At 38.9% G+C, this 8,841-nt stretch overlaps 1 long non-coding RNA gene across 1 annotated transcript in view; it reads left to right on the forward strand.

Moving 5' to 3' along the window:
• The window catches only part of LOC118598228, a 13,469-nt gene that overhangs the window by 879 nt on the left and 3,749 nt on the right, over positions 1-8,841 (forward strand). Inside the window, exon 2 of the long non-coding RNA XR_004947342.1 lies at positions 3,364-3,540. This is a non-coding gene — a long non-coding RNA (uncharacterized LOC118598228). The remainder of the gene's footprint in view (positions 1-3,363; positions 3,541-8,841) is intronic.

An 8,841-nucleotide genomic window follows, 5' to 3' on the forward strand; every position in this document is an offset into this window, starting at 1 on the left:
ATTCAGGAAAAAAAAAACCTTAGGGATGCCCACATGAGGAAGAGATCCCCCAGAGGAGTGATGTGAGTCATTATAGATATTTTTTCTATGCATGACATTCTTGAAAAAAACTACTTTTAAATTATTTTTTTTTTATTGTTGCTAGTTTTATCTTTATAGAAACATATTGCATTAAAAATGGGTAGTCTTATTTTTTTAATTGAATGGATTACACTACCTTAAAAAATACATCAACAATTATTTAAAAAATATCTTGGAAAAACAGACTGTGAGGCGCAAAGTTGATCACATCTGTGAGCATGAAGTAGGTCATCAATAAACTTTTTCTTCGCTGTTTTGGGACAAAGGATTTTCAGTCAGTAGTGGGTTTCTTTTTGGATTTTTTCTTGTGAGACAAAAACATCATTAACTGAAAATAAATAAATAGAATGTTTTGCTTGGAAATGCATAAATTATTATTTCCATAGAAACGTTTGGGTGGTAGAGTCCAGATTTGGCTGGTAGACTTTGAATGTTAGGCGAGCCCAGCTAGTAACCAAAAAAGTTAACCTACAGCCCTGTGTACAGGTATGAGATCTTTTGGAGGTACACATGGCTGTGTGTTCGGTATTTGCTGCTTTAACTCTCATTTAAAATCAGCTACAGGCTAAAAATGTTAAAACTGTGAACCAGACAAACTTTATCTCATCATGTGGTTTTAATGTCTCATCATCACTACAAAATGGGATATACGTCTCTCTCCTCTAACGTTGACCGGTAATTCTGTCTCTTCCCTAAACAAACACATACGCATGCGCAGGTACATTTAATTTTTTTCTTCAAGGACACTAAATTTATTCACAGTCAAATGGGCATATTTCTGTGCAAGTTGGAAGCTGATTCGTTTGTTTCCTGCTTACTTTGCAACGGGACAAAAAAAGAAAACAATGAAAGATTCATACAGTTTCTAATTACAATTTGGATTTCTAGTTCAAGATAAAACAATAGTGCAATGGTAGAAGTGAAACATGCAGCAAATAAGTTAAATTTTATTAGAAAAAGTTTCTGAAAAAATAACATTTCAGGAAAGATTGTTCACAAGGAAGATTACATCTGAGGATAAAGATGTACAAGCTAAAATTAGAAGAGAAGAAAATGAGAGAGGAGGAACATTCCCAGCATTTATCAAGTTCTTCTGTAAAACAACCGATTAAATATTTGGTTTGGTTTTCAGTACATTGGAATATTTGAATATTTCCAGTTGCAGAATACCTTCACAAATTTGTCTGTTTATAGTCTCTTAATCTTACTTTGACCAACTGCTTACACAAATTTGGTTTATTAGTCACCGATGGTTTTACTGCATCAAAATGTGAGGAATAAAGGAATGTGGGTTTTCTGTAGTCACGTGTAATTTAAATAATGAAATTTAAACCGTAATTGATTACATTACTCTGTTACTGACAAGGATTTTGTTTTTTCTTTGTCCACAGGGCTGGAAATTAGGCAGAGAATTAGTCTTAATTTTTCATATGCAAGGTCTTAAAAAACTCTTTAAAAATCTTAAAAAGGTCTTAAAAAGTATTAAATTCAATGTAAGGAAATGTGTGGGAACCCTGGTTAGTGTGTGTGTATGTATATATATATATATATATATATATATATATATATATATATATTAGAGCTGTCAGGCGATTAAAATTTTTTATCGCGAATAATCGCTTAGTCCATAGTTAACTCGCGATTGATCGCAAATTAATATGTGGCCTTTTTTTTTAGAAAAAAAATTTGTGCTTCGTTGAATTTAGCAGTTCTACATTAATTATGAAAACAAGAATGGCAAAATTAATAGTTTTCATCAGAAATACTTTATTTTGTAACATTATATTGAGATAAACTTTCTTAACAATAAAAGGCTGTAACATAAAATCCATCCATCTTCCAGACCGCTTCTTCCCTTTCGGTGTCGCGGGGGTGCCGGAGCCTATCCCAGCTACTGATGGGCGAAGGCGGGGTACACCCTGGACAGGTCGCCAGTCTGTCTCAGGGCCTCAATCACACACACATCCACTCTCACAGACACACCTAGGGGCAATTTTAGAGTCACCAATTAACCTATGAAGCATGTTTTTGGACGGTGGGAGGAAGCCGGAGTCCCCGGTGAAAACCCACGCATGCACGGGGAGAACATGCAAACTCCACACAGGAAGGTCCCAGCCGGGATTCGAACCGGGGCCTTCTTGCTGTGAGGCAAGAGCGCTAACCACTGCGCCACCGTGCAGCCCATTGTAACATAAAATACCAAACAAAAGCCCAAGTACAAGGGAAGGGCATTTTAAATTCAAAACTTCAGTCATCGTTCACTAAAATAAAATAAAAAAAACATCAAAAATAAAATATTCATAACACTTCCATGTTCATTATTTGTCAGGACCAAATCTTTTCCTCCTCTGCTGAACTGCAGTAATGAATGAAATAGAGATTTATCATTTCCAATTAACTTTTGTTTTTTAAAAGATTAAAGACTGAAAAAAGCGGGATACACTGTGGACAGTTTGACAGTCTGTTACTGCCGCCGCATTCTCTGGCTGCAGCTCAATGCAGCGACGTGTCCAGCGGAGCTCACGCCATGAATATGCTGGCAGACAGACAGCTATGCTGGGGCTGGATCACGCTTAAACCTCCAAAACTTTTGGATATTTTGCATATTTTCACGCGGCGTAAGAGGGACGGCCCACACACTCAAAGCTGAGATTGATCTTTTCATCAACAAATAACTGGCGTTGTTTAAACTATATTTAAAACGTCCCCCGATGTGCTTGCTGTTCGGAACGTCAGGGGTCCACAGCTCTCGGGACGCGGTGCCAGACGCGAGCCGGTACCACCAGAAGTGGTACTGGACGTGAACCGGAGCCAGGTTAGGGTGCAGGAGCTCTCCGCGTCCTGGCGCCGGGCCGGTTCCAGCTAGTAGCTTGGTGGTTGGAGACCCGCCCGTGATCTAGTGAGAGCAGCCGGTGAGTTAGAGGGCGATGACTTAAGGACGCCTGCGCGTGGTATGGAAAGGCATGTATGAGAAAATCCGAGATTAATGCGTCAAAAAAATTGTCTGCGTCATGCACATGTCAAATTAACGCGTAATTAATGCAACAAATCTGACAGCCCTAATATATATATATATATATATATATATATATATATATATATATATATACACATTGTTTGTCTGAATATCAATAAATCTCTCTGTAAAATCTCTCCAACACTAGAGGCCTTCAGCTCTTACATGTTTGCTCAATTGCTGGACAGGACAAGTAGAAAAATAAAAGTTCCTAAAACTCCAGCTGTCGTCAATGTTTCCTAACAAACTTTTCTGTCTGATTTTAGGTTGATTGGCTGCAGATTGTCAGAGATTAGCTGTGAAGCACTGGGCTCAGCTCTGAAGAAAAATGCGTCTTCCAATCTTACAGAATTGGACCTGAGCTGGAATAAGCTGCAGGATTCAGGATTTCTTCATCTGTGTGGTTCTCTGAAGAGTCCAGACTGCAGACTGCAGACTTTGAGGTCAGACTCCATGTTTCAGTTTTGTTCAGATACATATATGTTTTTATTTAGAAAAAACAATAAATTTAACATTTAGAGAGGCATCTTTCATAATATTTTTTAAAAAGGTAAATAGTTCACTGAAAATGTTCATGTAAAAACAGTATTATACCAATATACAGCATTTTAAATGACATCCTTGTTATAGCAAAAAACAAAACATACAAGGTGTTCCATACGGTGTCAGTAACAGATCTTATTTGTTCAAATAATGTGAAAAAATATATTTCCCTGAAGTTTTATTATGAAAAACAAAAGTTAGATACCTTTAAAAAAAAAAAAAAAAAAGAGTGGTCAAACTGCTACAAAGTTGTGATGTTAAAAACCAAGTTGCTCTGTATGGTCTCTATTGAAACAGCTTCTCCTGAGCTCACAGAGACGTCGCTGAGGAACTGATTGGGTGGTGAACATAGAAACTTCCTTGAATTTTGCAAGTGTCTTGAAGCGCCCTTCCTTCTGTCTCCACCTGTCTGGAATAGGTGGTGGAGGACCTAAAGTGCAGGAGACCGACCTTGGAGGCGGAAACTTAAAACATTTGATAAATAAACTGAAACATGTACCAAAAAAAAAAAAAAAACATGGGAGGAAAAAAAGAGTGACAAATCAAAGCAGATGACCTGATGAGGAAGAACTGAAAACTGAAATGAAGACCGCTGTTAATCATGACAAACCTGATGTTACTGAGGGACGATTCAAAGCAAACATGTGTACCATTACCTGGATTTCTTTACTGAAGCAGCTGCATGTTGTCCTGAATGTTCCTGAATGTTCTTCTTGTTATCTGTGAGTTTTGTTCATAAAGAAAAGCACATTGAAACAGTTTTGGAGCATTTTAATGCTAAACAATTATCTTCAAACCACTAAGAGACACTGACCATCTGCCTGTTCAACAGCTCTGCAGCCTTTTCTGAGGTCTTTGCTGAGAAATAGATCAACGTACAGCTGGCACTCAACCTCTGTGCAAATGTTTGAGAGTTCATTGATGTAAAGACAGAACAGCAGTGGACCCAGGATTGAACCTTGTGGAATCCCCATTTTATATTCACGAGAAATTGATTTAGTTCCATTGATCTTTACACTATGTGTCCTAGACTCCAGATATGATGTAAACCAGCTGAGACCTTGTTGAGAAAATTGTACTTATTTAGTTTATGCAGAAGTATGTCATGGTTGACAGTAGCAAAGGCCTTTCTAAGATCCAAAATTACTGCTGCAACCACATTCCCCCTGTCCAAGTAATTTTTGATAGTACGTTAAGGAACAGGTAGCCATTTCAGGTGAACATTTTTGTCTACAACCGGACTGCTAAGGATGTAAATTATTGTTCTGCTCCAAATAACTGATTAATTGTGTTGATATGTTTTTTTTTCTATTACCTTTGAAATTATTTGGAAGGATGGCAATTGGTCTGTAGTTACAGGGTTGGTCAGGGTCTCCAGATTTGAAAATTGGACTTATAAAACCTTGTTTTAATTTTTGAGGAACTTCCCCACTGGTAATTGACAGATTCACCAAATGGTTTATGGGAGGTGTTAGTGTGTCTTTATGTTTTTTTTTAATAATGTCAGAGTCTAATCCAAATACATTTTTGGCCTTGGAATGTTTTAGGTAATTGATTATTTGTTTAGTGCGAATTTCATTAGTTTGTGTAATAGAAAATGTATTTGCTGTGCACCTCAGTTGTATTTTGGTGGGTTCCACTGGCTTGAAACATGCTGCTATTTGTTCCACTGATGCCACAAAGTAGATATTAGGTGATTTGACAATTTCTATAGGGTCAGTGCACATCTTACCATTAATATTTAGTTTAGTTGGACCCTTATGGGCTTGATTAGCCTCTTGTCTGGTTAATCTATGTATACGTTTCCAAAGACACAAGCTGTTCCCACCAGATTCTTCCATCAAATGCATGCCAAGTAAGCAGTTTTAGCTTTTCTAATTTCACTTACTACTTTATTTCTAAGATTTTTAAAAATTGCATTATCAGTGTAAAGTTTTGTTGCAATTGATTTCTTAAGTGTAAGATCCCTTTTTTTCATCAGTAGATATATGTCATTATTAATTCAGGGTATAGACTGACGTCTGCTCCTTGATTTAATTGGTGTTGTATATTCCTGAGTAATTTGTGCTATACTATCCGTGAGTGTATTGCAACATTTATTCAAGTTTGAAAGACTGAATCCCAGTTGATGTTACACAAATCATTTTCAAAATTGGGCACATCCTTTTTCTGAATTCCTGTTATTGTCTGAGCAGATGAGCTTTGAAAAATACATTGCAGACGTTTCTTTGTCAGTTTTCTAGAGATGAATGTTAAATTGTGATCTAAAAGGCCTGTATTATGTATAAGGACCCTCACTGGATTTTTGCTCATTGCCGCCGTGGAAACTGAACCAGGTCCTACACCAGCCAACTGAGCTATCCAACCACCTCTAACTATAATGTGAACTTTATTGCAAATAAATAGAAAAAAAAAACATTTTCAAAATATCTGAAAAAATGTAATTCACAAACAGCAGGTCAAATAGCTTTTCCTAGGTTCCGCATTAATTTAAATCGCCAGGTCATGAAGGCTGACGCTGAGAGTAAAGTGCATTGTGTGCAAATATAAAGTTTTATTTAAAAAAAAAATGAAAAGAAGCTGCAGGATTTGTAACGGTGGGCGTTGTCAGTGCTGCGTGAATGGACCATTTCCTTGGGACGAGATGGGGGATCAAAGATCCTTGTAAAAAAAAGATGCTCACTCTTTTCAAAAATGAAAAATACAGACAACAGATCAAGTGCGTATTTTTGTCATACCGCCGCGTGCCACCTCTGGGATGCGTGCCCTAGGTTGCCGACCCCTGCTTTATGCGGCAACACGAGCAGTTGAGGGCAATGTATTGGTCACACTCAATTTTTTTTTTTTTTAGATGCAGGATCACACAGATGCCCTGAGGTGCACAGCAAATACATTTTCTATTACACAAACTCCCGCAGTTCTGGGAGTTTTTAAAATGTATAATTTATTACAATTCACTCACTTTTTTTCCTCTTCATGTTGCACGCCATTGGTTAATTTGTGTTTGTGCCGTGTGTTCGCGCTGAGCAGAGGATGAGGGGTGGTAGAGGCACTCACAGCAACAGTAGCACAGCTATTGACTGTAAAAAATACTGGACTTCTCGAGCCATGAGGTCCCCCATTGGAAATGCATTACCTCCACTCCTCATGAAAGTAGGCCACCGCCTTCACCATCACTTCCTGAAACGGCTATCGCCATATTGCAAACGTCTGCAACCCATCTGACTCTCTGTGAGTCATAGCTGAGTCATGGAATCTACAGAAAGTACTGTCACCAATCTGGAGTGAGTTTATTGCAACTGTCCGCCACTTTCCACGCCTCTACCACGAGACCATGGGATGTAAACAGCTTCCACTTTAAGAACGGCGGAGAATTGTACAAGTCATTGTTAAAGCCTTTGAGGGAGAACCATTCCAACATTTGATTCTGTCAGTGGTCATTTTTTATTTACTTACATTTATTCCTCTCTGTCGAGCTAAAAGGAGCATTTGGGTGACGCTGCTGCAGAGCGGCGCGCAACCCCCCCTCACGCGCAGCAGCATCTTCTCATTTCACATGCGCTGCGACGTTACAGTCTGATTAGATGCACGTGAGAAGCGTGTTCAGGGGTATTTAAAATAAATAACCATCCTAACAAGTGAACAGCTGGATCTTTTTTCTGTTTAAAAATACAACAAGTTCCATTCACGATTGTCTTGCGCTCCTCAGACGTCTGCCTCTAATTCAGGCTGCAAGCCTGAAAAGTGCGCTGAAGAATAAACTTTGGTTGGTGATTTTATGGAGGAGCTGTACCATTCCGTATGATACGCAGAAAGCAGCAGAGGAAGAATGATTATTCTGAAATATAAAATGACTGAGAAATAACTGTCTGTTTCTCAATGTAAGTCTATGGGACTTTGGCATTCTTGTAACCCAGTGATACTTCCTATATATATGGAACACGGAAGGAAGGGGGTTTGCTCAGTCCTGTTCTTTCTTATACAATCAATGCTCTGAACAGAACTGAAGCTCCTGCTGCTATAGGAAGTACTGTCGCCAATCTGGAGTGAGCTTATTGTGAGTTCCCACCTCTTTCCACGCCTCTACCGTGAGACCGCGGGATGTAAACAACGGCATTCTACTTTAATAACAGCGCCTCGGGAGAAATGTAAATTCATTGTTCAAGCCCTTGAAGGAGAACCCTTCCAACATTTGATTCTGTCAATGCTCATTTTGTATTTATTTACATTTATTCTTTTTTGTCGAGCTAAAAGGAGCATTTGGGTGACGCCGCCGCAGTGAGCTGCACGCGCCCCTCCTCTGTGCGCCGTAGCAGCTTGTGACTTCACATGCGCTGCCACGTTACAGTCTGATCACCTGAGATGCGCGATCAGTGGTATTTAGAATAAATAACCATTTTTAAGAAGTAAAAAGCTGGATCTTATTTCTGTGTAACCCTTCCGCTCTCCTTGGTTTGTTTACATTAAAGTGGGGTCATCTAGACCCCACAAGACAGTGTGCTGAACTTTTTTTGATTTTTGAGTTTCACTAATGTCCATGGCAGACAAAAAAATCCTGTCCACCTTTGTCTACATTTGTCATGGAAGGAATCACATATCAGTATGTGGGTGGAGTCATCTGGACCCCAAAGAGAGTGGAAGGGTTAAAAATAGGGCAAGATCCATTGAAGTTTGTTTCTCGCCCCTCACAGGAGATGTCTGCGTCTAATTCAGGCTGCAAACTTGAGAAGTGCGGTGAAGATGAAATTTGGTTGGTGATTTTATGGAGGAGCTGTACCATTCCGTATGATACACAGCTTATCATTTATAAGCTACAATCAAAACAGTGAAAAAAAGAAAAAAGGAACGTTAAACAAACAAAAAAGTCCAAAGCACATAACCTCAGAGTGAAATCTATTTCTACAGAGTAAATCCTCATCTAAAAATGTCGACAGCATGCTCCTCTTGTTGTTTCAAACTGCTGCATCGGTACATTCCATTAAGGAAAACAACAGCAGGACAATGATTGGTACATTGTTGAATTGTAAAGTAGGTGTTAAAAGGTCTTCACGGACCCATTGATGAAGTCTGCTCCCATTGGCTACCCGTCATCTGTCAATCAAACCTGATAACGTGTGAAGGTCTGATGAACTCCATGGCCAGGGGCCCGTTTCAAGAAGCAGGTTTTGTTGGAACTCAGAGTTCGTGAACTCCAAATTCGG

The sequence above is a fragment of the Oryzias melastigma genome, unplaced genomic scaffold (assembly GCF_002922805.2).
Source record: "Oryzias melastigma strain HK-1 unplaced genomic scaffold, ASM292280v2 sc00216, whole genome shotgun sequence".
NCBI lineage: Eukaryota > Metazoa > Chordata > Actinopteri > Beloniformes > Adrianichthyidae > Oryzias > Oryzias melastigma.